Source organism: Parasteatoda tepidariorum, chromosome 8 (genome assembly GCF_982258835.1).
Source record: "Parasteatoda tepidariorum strain Cologne lab strain chromosome 8, Ptep-v5.0, whole genome shotgun sequence".
Lineage (NCBI taxonomy): Eukaryota > Metazoa > Arthropoda > Arachnida > Araneae > Theridiidae > Parasteatoda > Parasteatoda tepidariorum.
Window position 1 is genome coordinate 72,140,381 of NC_141762.1, and position 20,717 is coordinate 72,161,097.

Sequence of the window (20,717 nt, forward strand, 5' to 3'; positions counted from 1 at the left end):
CGGTTTTCCAGAAATAATGGTTTTCAAAATTCTGGTTTTTATTACCAAACATTTTGTAAAAATACAAAACTGAAAAATAAATATAATCGAATAAATCGTTTTATGCCATGCACTAAGGCATCATGATGAAATTACCATATTTTACTACGCTTACCAAATTTTATCATATATTATAAAACTAAATTTTACCATGTTCCAGTAATTTCGTCCATATTTTTTTTCTTAGTGTAGTACTAGCAACACCAAATACTTGTCTCTAAATTTTTAAAGAGAGTATTAAAACAGGAATTCGAAGCGTTAAAAGCATTGTGAGTAATAGAGAAATATAATATTGAAATAATAAGCTTAAATATTTACTCGCTAATAGCCAAAAATATTAGCATTAGAGCTTGTTTAGAATACACGGGTAACGTATTTAACGGGGTCTTATGATAGCAATAATTGATGACTACAAACAAGGCGAAAAGCGAAACAAAAATGAATAAAATTAATTAAAGCCACCAACTTATTTTGCAGCGAAAAATTAAGATGAACTGAAAAAAAAAGGAAGCTGTTGACGTATACCGAAACATCACATTAATCAAATTTTTGTATATTCATAGCTATTCGGAAAAATTCTAATAAGCAGTTATCTACGCGTGTCCAATTTATAGGATAATAATTAATGAGAATGTTAAACAAAAGGCCAATGTAAGACAAATATTTACTTCCTGTTTGCATTCCAGTCTTACAAAGTGTAAAAAAGAAGAAACCATCTAACAAATTATGAAATCATGTAATAAAGAGAGAGGGAAAAAACATTGTTAGTATTTACGACTATAGTTTTTAATATACTTTTTTTATTATAAGCTTATATATTTAAAATATTAAAAGAATATATATTAGTTAAATATATTTTTAAAAAAATTGTAGATTTGACTGTTATAATCTTGCGCATATTCTGCAATTTTTTAAATGTAACTATTTATTCTACCAAAAGCTATTAATCTTTTAAAACATACACAGAGAAAAAAAATTCTGCTAAAATTACCGTGCTGTATTGTAATGACATTTCCGATTAAAAAAACCTAATTCTGATTCATAAACAAAACAAAAAACGGTATTTAAATCATTCATTAGCATAGGCATAGCTTGAGGGGAGACATACTATTTTTTTTAGAAAACTGTTCGTTTAATTTAAGTTTTAGGCATACAGTGATAGATAAATATACACTGAAGAGCCAAAAAATTTGGTATACCTGCCTAATATCGTGTAGGATACCCGCGAGTACGCAGAAGTGCCGCAACACGACGTGTCATGGATTCGATCAATGTGTGAAGTAGTGCAAGAGATAATTGACACCATAAATCCTGCAGGGCTGTCCATAAACCAGCGGGAGTAAGAGGGGGTGGGGATATCTTCTGAACATCGCGTTGGAAGGCATCCCAAATATGTTCAATAAAGTTCATGTCTGGGGATTTTGGTTGCCAGTGGAAGTGTCTAAATTCAGAAGAGTGCCGCTGGCCATCAAAATCCCCAGACATGAACATTATTGAATATATTTGGGATGCCTTCCAACGTGATGTTCAGAAGATATCCCCGCCCCCTCTTACTCCCACTTATGGACAGCCCTGCAGGATTTATGGTGTCAATTATCTCTTGCACTACTTCACACATTGATCGAATCCATGACACGTTGTGTTGCGGCGCTTCTGCGTACTCGCGGGTACCCTACACGATATTAGGCAGGTATACCAAATTTTTTGGGTCTTCAGTGTACATACACATTAAAAATAAATATGCATGAATTCATAAGACTTAAAATAAATGAATAGTTTTTTAAAAACAAAAGTGTGCCCCTTCTCGATTTACTCTTATGTTCATTTGGTAATTTTTCTGTTCACATGGTAGTGGTCTACCGGAAATTCTGGTTTTTAAAATTATAGTTCGTATTACCACATATTTTACTTTAAAAAAAGCAGAAAGGAAAATTTAAACGCATAAATAGTTTTTTTGACATGCTCTAAGTCATCATTATTAAATTACCAAATTTTACCTTATTCACGAAATTTTTTTACGTATTATAAAACCATATTTTATCAAAAATTAGTTATATTAATTATATTATAAAACTTATTAAAGTATAATTTTATCAAAATCACAGCCAAAGAGCTTCGGTAAAAATTACTAAGTTTTTTAATGTTCACAAAGAGGCAGAAAAACGGTAGATTTTACCATATTCTGGTATTTTGCCTTACTCTTTTTCTCAGTATAAAAATAAGAAACCATTTTACTAATTATTAAACCATTTTAAAAGAAACTAGAGAAATATTACATATTATAAAATCATATTTTATCAAAAATTATTTATATTAATTATATTATAAACGTTATTAAATACAATATAATCAAATCATAGCCAAAGAGCTTCGGTAAAAATTACTAAGCTTTTTAATGTTCACAAAAAGTCAGAAAAACGGTAAATTTTACCATATTCTGGTATTTTACCTCACTCTTTTTCTCAGTGTAAAAATACGAAACCCTTTTACTAATTATTAAACCATTTTAAAAGAGACAAGAAAAAAATTGCTATTTAAGATTAAAATTTTTCTGAAACTTGTTCTTAACATGCTCAAGTATTTTATATTTAATGCATGTAAATCTGTCTATTATACATTTTTAAAAGAGCTAGACTGTTAGTCTGTTTTGATTTTAATCTTGCATCACTTCTTTTGAAAATCAAAATTCATTCGATTATTATTTTTACAAAACTTAAAAATAAGAAAATCATAGAAAGTATAAAATCATTTTACAAATTATAAATGTATATTTTTTAGAGAACAAAAACTTTTCTGTTGAGATTCGAATTTTCTTTATTCATAGGTTTTCTTATATACGTTCATAAGAAAATTATGTATGAAATGAATTATGTTAGTTAAATAAATATTTATTATATTTTAATTTTGCCATTAATCTTGATAATTTCAATCTGGATTAAATAGAATTTCAATCTCTCTTCAATTAATTTCAAAAGCAATAGTTATTCAATCTAATTTTATTTTTACAAAATATAAAAACAAGAAATAATCTCACGAAGGATAAAATCATTTTACAAAATATTAATTCATCTTATCAGTGAAAAATAACATCTTTGTTAAGTCTTTTACATCGGTATATAAAAAGATTTTATGTATGTAATGAATTTAATTTAATTTTAATTTTAATCGTTGTATTCGATGCATCGTGAATTTTAATGCGTAAATTTTAGTCAATATCGTTGCTGAATCTTAAAATAAGGGCAAGAATCAATGTTAATCACCAACAATGACCAATTTTAATATTATTTTTAAAACGATTTCAGTTTCAAAAATGCCTCAAATTTTAATCAAATATACATATCTTATTTCTATACAACACATTAATCTCTATTTAACTAATATCTTAAATAGAGATAAATCTCGATTTAACTAATAAGTTAAATACAGATTTATTAAAATGTTAGATGATTTTGTCTCTTTTGAACTAGCACACTTGCTTTAAAGGCAAATATTTGTTTTACAGGATGAGATAAATTTTTTATAAAAGAAAATAAGACATGCATATTTGATTAATATTTAAGATATTTCTGAAACTGAAGTCGCTTTAAATGTTTCGATTTGAGGACATGCATACATTGTACACACATTTCTACATGATTAATTATTTTTACTGCCGCGTGTTAACGTTTTAGGCTTAAGACATCATAGCTCAAATACGGTTCACAGACTTACTTTGTAAATTGAAAACAGTAATTAACTTTACTACTTAACTTTAAACAGTTAACAGAAAATAATTAAAAAATCTTCAAAAATTAATCTTTCATTTTAAATTTTTTTAAAAATAATTGTGCTCACATACAGAAGCATGTAAGTAATTTTAAGAAAATGGCTCTGTCACCATTAGATAATTTTAAAAATTATATTTTTTGGCCACTAGCCGGAGAATAACAAACTGGACACTTCTTTTGGATAACTCAAAACAATTCATACGTACATACGTACCAAAACATGCACACACGAAAAAGAAAAAAATTAATAATAATTTCTGGAGTTAGTATAAAATTAATTTTTCTAAAAAATATTTAAGTGTCGTTAAACTATTTTACATAATTGTATTAGGTAAAAATATATTGAAAAAATATTATTTTATGGAATATATTTATAGAATAAATATAGAATATTTACTTTGTCATTTTGGACAGCCTATATTTTAGGATAGTTTTTTGTTAAAAAGTTAAAGAAAATAATGCGTTTGACAAAGGTATATAGTATTATGCTTAATATTAATTGCATGTTTTTTTTTGGGAAACGCAAACATCTTAGCTCAGATGCTATCAAATTCCGTTATAACAAAGTTCCTGTTCCTCATCTACAAATCTGAAATTGCATAAGTCATCTTACAAAGTAAAAAGTAGAGAAAATCGTTAATACTAGCCACTTTTGGTGACCAGCTTGGTCACCTTCCAAAATTATCTGGCACAACATATAAACTTTAATGGCAACCAAGTTGAATGCACGGAACAACTGTATTTAAGTATCCCAATTATTCAACCCCTCCTCTAATCCTAACAACTTAATTAGTTTTAAGCAATATACTAACTGAATTTATTCACAGTTTAGCTGTTGTCTACGGCTTTGCTCTCGCGGAAGTAGGGTAAACTAACCAGTGAAGGAACACTTATGTTAGCTTGCCTTTAAAAAAATCATAAAAATTTCAAAATTTGTAATTTTAGCTAAATGACGGTGTCAACATATTTGTAATTAAATGCAAATTATGTAAAATTTTTTTAGATAACTTACATAATATTGTTTTAAGCTTTTGGTGGTTCAAATAATACGTAGTAAGATAACCAAGTGAAGGAACAGTTTGTACCAGTGAATAAACACTAAATTTTCTAGTGAATGAACACTTAATTTTGGGAGTGTTTGATGCTCGTTAGGAATCTATAGGCCACACAAATGTCTAAAAACAAGATTTTTCTCGGAATTACCTCATATAACAACAGTTAACGTGGAAAATTTTACTTTTTTTCAGTCATGGAATGGAAAGTAAAATATGGTTAAATACAGAATTAAAATAATTGTTTTTAATTTTTTTTCTCAAAGTTTAACAGTCCGTTCTAAATCATGAATGCTTATCTTTGTGTAATCCGATGAAGTTTTTATTATTATTATTATATCACTTTTTTGTTTACTCTTTCCCCCCATATTTTTTGAAGCTTTTTTTAAAAATCTTTTTAAGTATTTTTTTCCTCATCGTTCTACTTTCTGTTTTAATTTTTTTTCCAGCTCTTTCAGTCTCTTTAAATTTTCGTTCTTTTTCTGAAGTCAATGCAAAAAGTAATTTATTTCTTTTTTTTTATTTTTATTTGACCTTCCTCTTTTTCCAAATTTTTGGTCAATGTAAATGTATCTTCGAAATTTCTTTTGATTTTCCAGTACCATTTCTAGAATTCCTCACTGGATAATAAATGAGAAAAAGGAGTTTCGAAGTTTGAGTAAAATCCATCTCTCATTGACTTATATCTAGTGGGTCTTCAGCAGTACTTTCCATTTACTTATGGAACCAATTGCTTCTGCAACTAACAATGCCTCAAGAGGACTTATCTCAAAATCAGTTTTCATGTTACTTTCATTATCAATGTTGGTTGTATCAGCTTCAGTGCCGAAATTTGACTTAACCAAATGTTCTTTTTGAAATAAGTTCTTCCATATTGAGAAAAGCACTGGCTATTGGTTATTTGGGGTATTAAACTCTTCTGTCAATGTTCCTTTAAAAAGTTGCAACATAACTTGCGAGATTTCCTTCTCAAGCTTCTGAAAAAATAGTGCATCGTTACTCTCGAAGTATGTGTTTATCGATGAGCTGTCTTGCTCATTAACTCCTTGTGTCTGTTTTGCATGCATTTGTTAAAGTCAACGTTTTCAACATCGAATGGAAAAATACCACATCTCATAAAAGTATTTTAACTTCATCATTTGATACCTCAAAATCTTATTTAAAAATGGATGTAAAATTATCTCGACATATTGTAATTCTTTTGTTTTCAAGATATAATGAGAGATTTTCATAAATAAGGTAGAAAGCTAAACCAAAGAATTTGTCTTGATGAACAAAACTTGCTCAGTTTCAAATTGATATAAGATTTATACCTATCCAGAAGAAGCAAAATAGAGAATTTGATAGTATTTTGAATTAGCCATGTTTAGAAACATTTGCAATATATTTGTAGAACGTTGCTGCGGTCATTGTTTCATTTCGTGAATCGCTTTTTCCAATGAAATGCATAGCACGAACTGATTCTGTAATACCTCAAAGAATTCCTCAGCATGGAAAAACTACCAATGGAGGTACTTTTTTTCCATTAGCTAAAATGTTGGCCAAAACTGTTGTTCTTTCTTTTTTTCCCTAGGTACTATAGAACATAAACCCTTATAATTTTTAGGGCCAAAGATTTTACCGTTCAGGGGCAGTATTCAACTCCCGTTTCGTTCGCATTGTAGATGCAATCACTTTCGAAAAGGATGCCAGGGCTACTTCCCTCCTAAAGATTCCTCTAAAGTTCTTCCAACCAGTCTTTCGAATATTATTCTCTCTAAGGGAAGTTTTGTTTTTCGAAATTATTTACTGAGTTAATTACTTAATTATTTACGAAATACTGAGTTATCGGTGAATGTCGTCTTAAAAAAAACTTAACGTAGAGATCAACCTCGCAAAGTTGAAGGAAAGCCCTCCCTCATTAGACATGGATATCAACCAATTAGACATGGATGCCACGTGCCATTGACCACAGCCGGCCAGGGGGTCTACCTTTCTGCATGTAAAATGGCTTGTGCCTACGTGTGCCTCGACAGACTCCTCGGACGGGGTCATTTAAATCTATCACTCCTTATCTCCCCATCTGCTGACCAGACGAGTGGTCCTCTCGCCGTTCAAACCCCCTTCTTCTAGCGTCCACCATGTAAAAGGGGGCGACCGCAAACGATTTGTAGCTTGCAAATTATCAATTTGTAATTGTGGGATATCTATTTCACCGAGGAAAGCAAAAACAGCTAGCCCTCAGCCTAACCCATTTTTCACATGGTCTTTAAATTGATTTTTCCTACCCTTTTCCGCCATGATGTTAAAGACCGCAATAGGATAATGATTTAGTTAATTATTGGCACAAAAGTCAGCAAAGAAATGTTCTATTCAAGCTTTTATTATTATATTAGGTTAGTGGTCATTCACTGGGAAATCTATTCGCAGTGAAGGAACATGCCTGTTCCTTCACTGGTTATAGAAGTTGTTTTTTGTATTTTTAACATAATTTTGATGTATAATATGACTAAAGGTACACGAAAACTTAAATTTTTCTTTTATTTTCATTAACTCGGAAAAATCCCAGTAAAGGAACACTTGTTCATTCATTGGTTTTTCATTGTTTGGTAATCCAGTGAATAAACACCCCCTAGTCTCAGTACTCGCTTATGTTATGATGCTTAAAATAAATAAGACGTAACTACAATAACCATATTTTGAATTCTTTTTTTCACAATGAGAAAAAAAGCATTATTATATGCAATTAATTGTACTTTAAACGGATAACTACAAACACTGACCTTACAATTTTGTCAAAGAAACAAGGTGTTGCAGAGATACTAACAAATTGAAAACATTATCTCCCTCCAAAACATCGCCAATGTCGCCGAATGCATGTTGAGCGTATACTTGGATTAGGCCTAGAATTTTTTTTAAAAAGGACGAAGTATTAATTGTTTTTATTAAAGGGCAACTATTTGCTCTGCAAAAGGGTAGTTATCCTTCAAAACATAAATAAAGAAAGTTACCTTACTAATTAGGAAGTTCTATATAACGAAAAAAATCTTTGTCAACATAAATTGTTAATATTGTTGTTGTTGCTGGCCCACACGGTTAGCGGAGCTAAACCAAGTCCATGACTCCAGAGACTCTGAGTAAGTCTGTAACAAAAAGTGGATCTGAAAAGAGGTCCACTTTAGAGATATTTAGGCATTGAAGTATATGTTCAGGAGCAGCTTGTTGGTCGTTACACTTAGTGCAAACAGGGAAAACTCTTGAACCATTACTGAACAACATAGTTCTTAGGTGACCACTTCGAAATCTTGATATAACCGTCTGATCCCGCCTACTGCACTGAAGGGTCAGGCTGCCACCTGGGCGGTTGCACTGATACCAATGATGAACAGGAGGGGCCACAGGATCACGAAGCCTGTTAAAACGGGAGTGGAGCTCCGAGAAAATCATAGATGCCGAAGAATGCAGGGGCAGATCAGTTCCGCTCTTAGCCAAGGAGTCTGCAATCTCATTACCCTCAACATCGACATGAGATGGGATCCATTGCAAGTGTATATTATGGGAGAAAGAAAGGGTCTTCAGCTTGTTTAAAATTGAAACTCCATCACTGTCACCCACCCCATGCCAATTCGAAAGGTGCTGGATTGCACTCCTACGATTGCACTCCTACTCCTCCTGAAGGAGCTGAGTCAGCCTTCTGCCTTTTGGTGCTACGGTCTTTATTGATCACAGAAGCTGCACTTCTTCCACATCTATGACTTCGAAAAATTTTTTTTTTAATATTTCATATATTTAATGAATATATTTCATAAAAGATAAATTCGTAAAAATAAATTCTTTAAAGGTTAAATTAAAATTGTTTGAAAAGTTGAAAGATTTATCTGCTTTAATCATGCAAATTATCTTAAATATTATGAAAAGTATTTTTTTTTCTAAATAAAGAAATCAATTTTAAAAATTATAAAAATAAGAAATCATCTTACAAAAATCTTATACAGAGAAAAAAGTGCTTATTAATATTAAAGACTAAAGTGTTTGTCAAAAAAATTAAAAATGAGGTTATATATTTTACATAATTAATGAAAACCTTCGTTTTGTTAGCATAGTCTTGCGCATCCTTTTAATTATCTTATATTGTAATTATTTATTCTGCCGAAGACTTCCAATTAAAACGCGCATTTTCATTATTGATTTTAATGTAATTATTCTATCGAAAATAAGGTACTTCTAATTTCTCTCATAAAAAAATCAAATATAAATTAGTTTTCGCAAAAATTATAATTGGATAAGAGTATTTGTAGCGTTAAATAAATAAATAGTTAATCAAAATAAAGTGTGATCTTAAGTCTTATGATAACAATAATACATCCCAATTTAAATAATTAGAAAATAAATTTGAAATATTTATCAAGGTAAACTTTCATATTTAAATTGAGATTCTTTTTTAAACATTGTTAACATTTAAAAACATATTTATATTCTTAGAACAAAGAATATGAACTCCTTCATAGACATGCACTGAGAAAAAAGTATGGTCAAATTTATGAGAATATGGTATATTTCAAAGTGCTTTTGGCTCTATGAGAACACTAAAAAGTTCAGAAATTCCTATCAAGGCACTTTAGTAATGGCAAAATTAGCAATGAAATATGGTTTTATAAAATGTGATAAAATTTGGTAATTTTATCATGATACCCTGAAGCATGGCACAAAAACTATTTATTCGGTTACATGTACTTTTAGTTCTGTGTTTATTACTAAATATATAAAATTAGGAGCTGTAATTTTGAGTCGAGTAAGCCATTACCATTTAAACGGAAAAATTACCAAACGAATGATTTAAATACAGTATATTTCTTAAAAGGGATTTCATTAGCATACTGTACCGTAATTTAATCTAATTATTTTCTTCCATGTGGTAAAAAAAAAATTAAATTATCTTCAAACCGCTCAGAAATTAAATTTTACACCAGTCTGTGAGTCAAGTCAATAATAATGCAAAATAATTTAACCGGTAACAGGTTACAGTGAATTAAAGTTGTACAGAAAGACCGCATCGAAATTATGATTTATATAACGGCACTAAGTCTCAAAACAATAATTTCATAATTGCTGCCATTCATTAGAGTCAGTATAATCCGATGCCATTGTGCCGTTCGTAATGTATTACACTCTTTGATTAAATACACCTTTTACATTTGATTTATGAGTAATCAATTTGTAATGAATGGGCTTGAAATAGAATCCGATAGGAAAAGGTTACAAAAGGAAGCACAGTTTGCACTTTAATAATCGTGTTCATAATAAATCACTGCTTTGAGTACTTAAAACAAAGGAAGAACGTTGTTAGTCAAATAATCCCCCCGAAGCATTACCTAATCTATGATGTTAAATTTCCTGGGTTATTCAGGAATATTGAAAAATGTGAGAAGTTCAAGATGTTCTTAAACTATAAAATCAAATTAATTCGTTTCAAATTTCAAAGCGGTATTTTATTTGTTTAGCTATCAGTTCATGGTTAAAATATTTAGTTAAAAGACTTTTGAAGGATTACTGAATTGAATAAAGTAATAGTTTTTTTGAGAAATAAATTTAGGTGTAAGGGTAAAAAAGTTTGGTAAAGCTGTTTTTTTTAAAGATTTTATTTCAATTTTAAGTAATTTGCTTGAAAAACCTAAACTGTTTAGGTTTTTTTTTTCTGCTTAATTTTTTATTTTCTAGCCGACGTTGAACAAACGACCCAATTTTGAGTTGCAATCTTGGAATTTTTGATGGAACTAACCAGCATTTGCGTTACATGGAGATGAAAGCCTTAAAAACCTCAAACGATCAGTTTAACGGCAACGGTATTCTTACCATGACTACTACTACTGAGAATATTAACGTCAATGGGAATCGGACCTGGGTCACCTCATTGGAAGGCGAACACCCCCCTGTGTAACCGTTTCTTAGGTTTATCACTTTGTGATGAAACATTGCTTATCATAGTACATTATTTAGATTTTAAAAACCTTTTTAGTTTTCCAAGAATATGCTTATTTACAAATAGCAAAATAAAAAGCAAGACAGCCTGAAAAACTCACAATCCAACAGTTAGATTTACAGTTAAAAACTTCAGTCATTTGTTTAATATGGCGAAAAACTATTGTTGGTAGTAAAAGTTATGAAATCAGTCAGACACAAAAACATATTTTCTCTAACTAAAGATGCCTTTTGGGAAATATTTTTTATATCCCAAAACAAAACGAAACCTAAGAACAGATAGCAAAATAAAAAACAAATCAACTAGAAAAACTTTTGACCTAACAATCTTATTTTCGCAAACAATTTTGGTCCATATTAAATATGGTAAATAAATGAAGGCACTAATAAAAATTATTAAGTCGTCGAAGAAAATTATGAAGTCATTATAGTTATTTTTAATTTTTGAGTTATATCCCTGAATTTAATCCATGTATGCCTGGATTTAATTGCAACAATTAAGCTTATGCAGCTTGCATTAGTAAAATTCAAGTGCTCTAAGATAATTTAAAACCTTACATATGTCTTTAACTACGACATATTTATTTGGTATGTTATAACACAATAAAGATAAAAAATTTTGATAATGCGAGATAATTTTTTACCTGGGTAAATTCTTTTCAAATTTTTTTTTGTTATGTCTTGTGCAGCATGTTCAAAAACAGATATTCAGATTTAAAACAGATCATACCGAACAGAGTTTTCTTTTTTGTTTTCGCAGTCATTTGTGTAATGTAAGATGTTAGATTTTTCAATAAAAAGTGAAAAAATATTTGTGATAGAAGAAAATAATCCATATGTCTTTAGTTATTTACACAGCAAAATAATTTCAAGAAATTAATAATTTTGTTGAATCATATAATAGAGAAAATTAACTTTAGTAGTAAAAGAATTTTTAAAAATTGCAAGAGGTACACTGAGAAAGAAAGTATGGTGGAATCTACCAGAATATGGTAAAATTTACAGTATTTCTGGCTCTATAGGAACACCAAAAAGCTAGATAAATTTTTACCGAAGTGCTTTGGTAATGATTTGGGTAAAATTAACAATGTTTTGTAATATGTGACAAAATTTGGTAAATATGGTAAAAATTGGTAATGTTATCATTATACTTTAGGGTATGGCGCAAAAACCATTCCTTCCGTTAAATTTACTTTTCAGTTTTGTATTCTTTTACTAAATGTGTGGTTATAAGAACTATAATTCAAAAAACCAGAATTTCCGAAAATCAGAATATTTGAAAGGAAAAATCAACTGTACACTGTAAAAAATGGATACACGAAACTTTCTTTGCCTGTGACTAAACCGCTTCCTGATATATGCTCCAAGTGAATATTTTGACAAAGTGACGTATCGTGTCTTCTTCAAAGAAAAGAAATTTCGTCACCCTATTTTCTTTCCAAAAAAGAAAAAAAACTTTTTCTAATAATCACTTTATCGTGGGTAACATACAGATGAGACAATGTCGCTTTTAAAATGCTAAAAAGATAATTAGAATTGTCAGATAAATTTCCCCCATGCACGAAGCTGAATTGATACCTGGGTCCTTCCTGGTACGAGACAAATTCTTTGACCACTATAAAACTCAGTCAGCTTATTTTTTTTTCTTTATTTTCGATCGTATAGTCACCTCTTAGTTTTCTAGTTAACATTCTCCCACAATGCTTTACAATGAGGTTTCGAGTTGAGCATACATCTTCACTTGCACAACAATACAACTTGCTGCTATATATACTTAATATATAAACTTGCGGATATAATCGTGTGGGCTGATGAAAAGATTATATCTCTTATTTTCCGTTTTTTTTAAAAAATTTCATCCTTTCTTTTTTTTTCTTTTTTTCTAATCAGTTGTTTGTTATTTTTTTCATTATTATTCCCCCCTCCTTTTTGCATATGTCTATAATTTTCGTTTGCTTTATCTTCATTTGAACTTATTCATTTATATATATATATATATATATATATATATATATATTTTTTTTTTTATTTATTTAATTTTTTTTTTAACCAGAATTATATTGTTTTTTTCTTTAATCAGAAATGTCGTTACACACAGTGCGGTTATTTTATCAGGATTTCTTTTTCTCCATGCAAGTGCGAACAATAGTTTCGGATAGCAAATAAATTTGTAATGAAATGTTTGTAGTGAAGAAAGATAGGAGGGGATATTTTAGTGAATTCAAAAATAAAAGCTTAAGAAAATAAAGCATTAGCGTATAATTACTTTTGAAAGCTCATTTTTTTTTGTATTTAAAACTTTTTTATTTTATTATCGGGCAGAAGGAATGATGTTTTAAAGAAACAATTAAGTATAACGTATTTAAAAAAGTGAAATTTAGTGCGTGTTTTGGAATTTCACTTCTCGATTGATCCCTCGGGATCTTTAATTATTTGGAGTAACTAAATAATTAATGTACTTCTACACGATGTATAGTTATTTATAACAAGAAATACGGGTGTTGTACAATAATAAATAACATTTCAACAGTGAAATTCTTTTTCAAAATTTAATAACTACGTTAAATCATATAATAGAGAAATTATTTAATTTTAATCGTAAAATGATGTTTAAAAATTGTAGGATGTAAATGTAACAAATAGTTTGCAAATTAATTATATTGAAATGTTCATAGTGTATAAAGATTCCAGATCTTATTTTAGTGAATTTAAAAAAAAAGGGTCTTAGAAGATAAAGCATCAACAAATAATTACTTTAGAAAATTTCTTTCGCATTAGAAACTTTTTTATTTTATAACTTGGCAGTAAAGATAATGTTTTACATAAAACAATTATGAATAACGTACTTAAAAAAGTAAAATGTGGTGCTTTTTTTTTTGGATGTCGCTTCTTGATTTCTTCCTCGATATTTTCAATAATTTTGAGTAACTAAATAATTATTGCATGTAATTATTGCATAATAATATAAATGATGCGTAGGTGTAACAAGAAATACGGATTATAGTACAAAAAATAAATAATATTTTGTCTCAGCAAATTATTTTAAATTTTATTTTCCAAAAAACATTTCTAATTTAATTATGAAGCTTTGGAAAATTGAATGTTGAAAAAAGACCCCATTTCTTACAGTGGATAATCAGACAATTACAACAAAGTGGATATCAAAGTTTACTTACCTTTGAGCAATGTTCAAATACATTATATTTTGAAAATTAAACCACTTATAAGAGTCTTAACATTTAATAAATAACTTTCTTCCGACGAAATTTTCCTCGAATCTTATAATTGCAGCTTCTTCGAAAGATTAAAGCTGAATAAGTAATAAGTGAATAAGAACTTTGAAGTGAATAAGAAACAAAAATTCTCGAGACAAATAAATTTATTACATCGCAAATCTATTCCATTTTAAGTATTCTGGAGAAAATTCTTAGAAAAATATGTGTTGGCGCATTTCCAACAAAGGTTTATCCGAGAACTATGATAAGTAGCTGCATATTAGATAACAATGATATAATTAAAAAGTTCAAAATATCGTCAATTTTAACTGTTTACTTTACTAATACAAATATCAATTTCTAGTTACATAGCCTAACTATAAATGACATATTTGTAAGCCGAATGAATAGTACCACCAATTCGTTAGCATAATGGCCGTTTATTTAAATATTCTATTGACTTAGATTTAACAGCTTATTATTCCTAGCTTTATTAGTTAAGTGAATAGCATTCTAAATTACATTAAATAACTTTTAGTTTTGATTGTTTTTATTGAATCTTGCATTGTATTATACTTTACATTACTTTATATCTTCTTGTCTATTGTATTAAGCATCAGTTTCTAACATTCACCTTGCATTTAAGGTACATACATTACAGAGTTCAAGTGTCATACATTATTTAAGGTACATACATTACAGAGTTCAAGTGTCATACATTATTTAAGGTACATACATTACAGTGTGAATGTGTGTTATATTATTTAAGGTACATACAATGAGGTAAGAATGGTATATTTCCTTTTGAGTTCATTAGCATGGATAAGGAATTTTAAAAATTTTTGGAAATGTAGTTTGAATCAGGGTTTAGAAAAAGCCGGCATTTTCTGAAAATGTCCAGGACTGCGGGGTTTTTTACAAAAAAAACAAAAACCCAATTCTTATCAAAAAAAATTTTTTTTTTTTAAAAAAAGCCAGAGTTTTTTTTATTGTGTATTTATATGTGTATACGTATACTTAAATTCACTTAAATGATTACTATTCAGTGAAAGTGTAGCTAAAGTTTGTTGATATTACGGCCTTTACATCTAAATAGTAATTTGGTTAATATATACAAGAGCAAAATATAATTTTAAACTATTTGAATCTATATATTATGTTATTTGAACCTTGCATTGTATTATTTAATCCATTACATTGTGTATTCTTATTTAGGAACTGTATTAAGATGGTTTTTTTAAATCTTTTTATATTCAAGATACTTTAAAAAGAACTTTTATTGAATGAAGAATTTACATAATGAATTTACAAAAGGCTGCGGCTTTTCATTGAGTTTATTGGTATGGATACGAATTGAACTTTTCAATATATTTTGTAGTGCTTTTAGAAGAAATATAAAGTGTTATTTAACTATCACTCGGACGTTCTTTTATAAACTAAGTAAAATATTTCTGAAAAGGTTTCTTCGAATGAAAAAAAAAATAAATAAAATACAATTCATTTGCCAATTGACTTCGCTTTAAAGTATAAACTAAAACCTGAAACCTTTAATGCAATTTTATTTTCGGATTAAGCGAGAACATAAATTTGTGTACAAAAACCCTCTTATTAAATACAATTTTTCTTACACTGTGAGAAATTCCGGATTAAATTATAATAATAATAATTAAATTATACTGACACTCAAGGTGCTGATACTTTTTACAGTAAAATGCATTTTTACCGGAACATGTTACGGAACAAAAAAATTTTATATGCCGTAATTTTCTCAGTAATATTTATTGTAAAATTACTAAATCACTCTAATTAAATAAATATTAAAGTAAAAATTAATGTATAATATTTCATGGTAAAAAAATTTTTTTTTACGAATGATGCTTTCAAAGTGCTGGTACTTCATATCGGAATTTGATCCGGAATTTTTATTCTGTGATATTTTATTTTATTTTATAAACGACATTTAACAACCGACCCAATTCTGAGTTTACAACTACCAATGTTCATCTCCTTAGCCTTGTAATTTTGAACCCAATCCAGAAGACAAGGGAACTCCTGGATCAAGTATTCAGAGAAACTTGCTTTTGTGTAAGACTTTTTCGATGAAACTAACCCGTATTTGTGTAATATGGAGAGGAAAACCACAAAAACCTCCCACGGTTAGTTTGACGGCAATGGGACTCTAACCCGTGATCCGTCTGCCACCGATGATATTTCACGTCAGTAATGTGGTCGGTGTGGTCTCACATACTAATATTTGACAACTTTCCAGTAAATAAAAAACATTTTTCACTACTTTCAGTCTAGTAAAAATTCTTAAACATTTAGTATGATATAAATTTCGCAGCTTCATTAATATATAAAAAATATCCTTTTAAGTAAAATTTTATTTTCAGGATTCATTAGATTGCTAAGCAGTAACGGTTTATGCTAATCATACGGTTATTCAAAAACGCTAAAACTGTTTTTTTCATTTAGTTAAAGAAGGACTGTATGTATAGTGTTTGTTACAATTTCTTTTAACAAAAAAAGACTAATATTTTTTACTTGCTTAAAAAACACAAACTTTAACATAAGACAAAAGATGCATTTAAATTTATCTAAAAGAAAAAGCACTGCAAGTAAAGTAGAAAATTTTTTGTCCGAAGCATAAAAAAAATGAACAGAATAAGAAATAAAAAAAACTCGTTTAAAAGTAGGTGTTTTGACTTCAACTGATAAGCGTAGATATCTGAAACTTGTGATGAAGAGGAGTTGGGAAAAAAAACGTTATTTGAATAGAAAATGTATAGAAACTAAATACTTTTGTAAAAGTTTTTGGAAGGATTTTAAGTCAACATTATACGCCAAGTTTAAAAAAAGAACTTCTCGAACATAAAAATAATAAAGAAAACTTACAGATAACGAGTTCATATTTTACGTGTTGCAGTAAAAACCAGATATGCAAAGAAGAACATTTTTTGAAGCTAATACTGAGAACATTTATAAGCTAATAACGCTTTTTTTTAATGCTTGGTATTTTAGAGTTAAATTTTGTAAACATTGTTAGATTAATAATTTTATTTTAACTATATTTACATAACTTATAATGTATTTTTAAAACTTTTTAAATGATACTCAATTTACATATTTTTCAACTCAATTACTCAATTATATTTTATTTTATTACTCAATTATATCTTTCATGTTTATATTTAATATTATCAAGAACACTTTATTTTCATTTTTATTTATGTGGTATTTTATTTTTCTTCGAAATTAATATCTTTTCTTATTTTTTGTTTTCATAATTATAGATTTGTTTTTTTGGTGTTGCATTAGGTTAAATGTTGTAAATTATTTTAAAATATTGTTTTTATAATTATAATTAAAGATTAATTTTCTTAGTTTTTGTGTAAGTTATTGTTGTGTAATTATTTAAAAACATTATTTAAATTATTTTTTACACTTTTGAAATTTATTGGAAAAACGGTAAAATAATATTTTATTTAATTGTAAATTTATCATATTCAAACAAAACAGTCAAATAATCATAAATCATATGATATTTAAACTGTTAGTTGTGAGATAAACCGTTTTTTATCTGCTTACAGCTAATACTGTTAAAGAACCAGATTTTTATCGAACCAATTCTTTTTAACTAATAAAGCCTCTTAGTTCCTTACAGATGGGTACTTATTATAGTCGAGAAGGCTAATCTTTCCCTGTCTTGACCAACAGCACTGGAGTTCGAACCACAGCGTTGTCACCACTATATTTCAACTCATGAAGAATTTACAGAATCGCATTCTCCTCAATTTGTGACCCTGGGCTATTAGAATACGATACTCTCATTCTCGCAGAAACGACTGCATCATAAAACCACTAGCCTATCCCCAATGTCAATGTTAAATTATTTTTTCTTGTAGTTTTAAAACCATGCTAGTTGTAAATGATTAAAAGAACTGTATAGTTTTGTAAGAATGCTTTTTTTTTAACTGTGCAAGTTGCAAACAGTTTCAAAACCTTAAAGGTGAAAAACGTTTCTTATGGTAAATTTTGCGGTGAATTGGAGGGACTGACTGCTGCTATTTGTTTTACCATAATTTTCATTCATACCAGCGTAGGGAAACACTTCCAAATAACTGAAAAAGGCGAAATTAATTTTAAAAATAAATTTTTGTGTTAAAGATTTCAGCTATGTCATACCATGATAATTTAGGTCTCATAATCTTAAAAAATAGAAATTTCTTCCTCATTTTCCCTCTCAAGAAGTAATGTAACGTGAGGTGACGTGCTAAAAAAATAATTAATTTTTTTCTCATTCTTCTTTTCAAGATATAATGCAACGTGTTTTAAATTGAAAATATTATTTCGACGCAAATTATTACTATGCATAATTTTAATATTAAAAAAAAATTTAAATACAAAATAAAATTTAACTATGAAATGAAATTTAGCTATAATAGTTATAAATAAGGCCCGGATTTTCATGACATTTGCATTTTTGGACATTTTTTGTCCTTTAGAGCATTTTTCGAGATTTATAGGGCATTTTCTTTAAATTTTGGGGCGTATTTTGCATTTTAAAGCATTTTTTAAATCTTTTGTTAATTTTTTCTAATTTTTTATTGTTACACTGGCTTCCAAACAATGAAGAAAATCTCCAGGATATTAACAGGTGAAGCAACATCTTTTCAAATTGAGGAAGAATTGTCAGTAAGTGTGACCTTCCTTTTCAAGTACGCACCAATAACATCATTAGACGTTGAAAGAAGCTTCTCCTAGTATAAAAATTTGCTTTCAGACAAGAGACGTTTTAAAATGTTAAAAAAAATTTAATAATCCACTGTAATTCTGATATTTAGTAATATTATGAGATGGAAGTTGTTATATTCATTTAAGTTTCTATGCAAAGTGAAAATGTTTTGGAGTCAATATATTTTCCTTTTTTTTTGTTATTTTAGGATATAAAACATATTTTTCAAACTTTAATGAACGTAGAACAAGTATTGCATTGCTTTATATTTTTTGAAACGACTCATAATAATTTTAAAGAGTAAAACATTGTTTTAGTTCAATATTTTTACTTCTATTTAAGTCATGTCATAAGGCATTTTTAGCGCAATTTTCTCATTTTAAGGGCATTTTTTACACTTTTAAGGGCATTTTTTGCAGTTTGTAAGGGCATTTTTTGCACTTTTAAGGGCATTAATTGAGATTTTTTAGGTCATCAAAATCCGAGCTCTAGTTATAAACAATATAGAAAGAATAATAATGACACTATGAAAAAATGTGATTGTTTTTGTATATATATATATGACAAATTAAACGTGCTTCTTAACGTTTTAACGATCTCTTTACCCTATACGCTTTTATTTTCATATTTTGTAATCTAGAAAACTCTTTATGAAAGTATTTTAAATCATTTTTGTAAGATACCGGTATATGTAAGCTCCCTTGAATTCGCTACTCTCCTTATATATTGCATTTTGCATTTTATTCTGCATTTTTCTTGCATTTTATTTTCTATTTTTTGCTTGATTTGTTTTATTTCGTATTTTTTACTTAATTTGTTCTATTTTCGTTTCAGTTCTTTTGGATGCTCCTCACACTATGGTATTGATATATTTAGCTTTGGATATATTAATACAAAATTAGAAAACATCCTTTTTGAAGATAAAATCATATGAGCTAATAATGAGATTTTTCCATTATTTTTGTTATCCGGATTTTGAAATAAAATTTTTTTTTAAAGAATAATGATTTTTTAAATATTTTAAATTATTTTCCTTTAATATTTTTCCTTCTTTTTTTACAAATCCTTTTTTATATTTTTTCCACTTTATCTCTGTATTTTTGACTTACTTTATGATTTTTATGTACTTGCAGCTTATGCACAGTAAATAAAACTTACTATTTTTCTCTCATTATATATATATATATATATATATATATATATATATATATATATATATATATATATATATATATATATATATATATATATATATATATATATATATATATATATATATATATATATATATATATATATATACATTATATCTTTAAGAATTTATGATAAGATTAATTTATATGCTTTTAAAATGTGCAGTTTAAGTCTTAAAAACCTTTTTAAGAAAAAAAATCGAAAAGTATATGCACTCGAAATAAGTTGAATGAAGGCAAGGGACACAAATGTCATAATTTCTGGAGAATATAAACAGTTTATTGTAGAAAAATAATTTTACTAATACGTGCGAAGATTTCAAGAAATAAGCTAACATTTTATAATTAAAATGAACTCTCAAACCAAAATATTTTGCACTCTTTGAAAAGTTTCTGGCGAAAAAATAAAAAAAATAAAAATAGATATAAATAAATAAATAAATAAATAAATAAAAACAAAGTAATAAGTAAATAAGTAAAAAGAGTACCCTGTCAATGCTAGCTTCTTTATTATTTTCTTTTTATCTGTACTAAACTTTTGTTTTAGTTATTATATTTTTTTTAATATTCTGATAACATAATAATTGAAAAGAATTTAACACCACATTAATTAAACATGCAAAAGATGGCAGCACCAGTTCTATTCTTGTTCGGAAAGGCTGTAAAAATGCAATGGTGAGAAAACTAGCACAAAAACTATCTACGCAGTAAAAAGGATTATTGTTTTATTGATTCAGACGGAATGCCTTCTAACGATA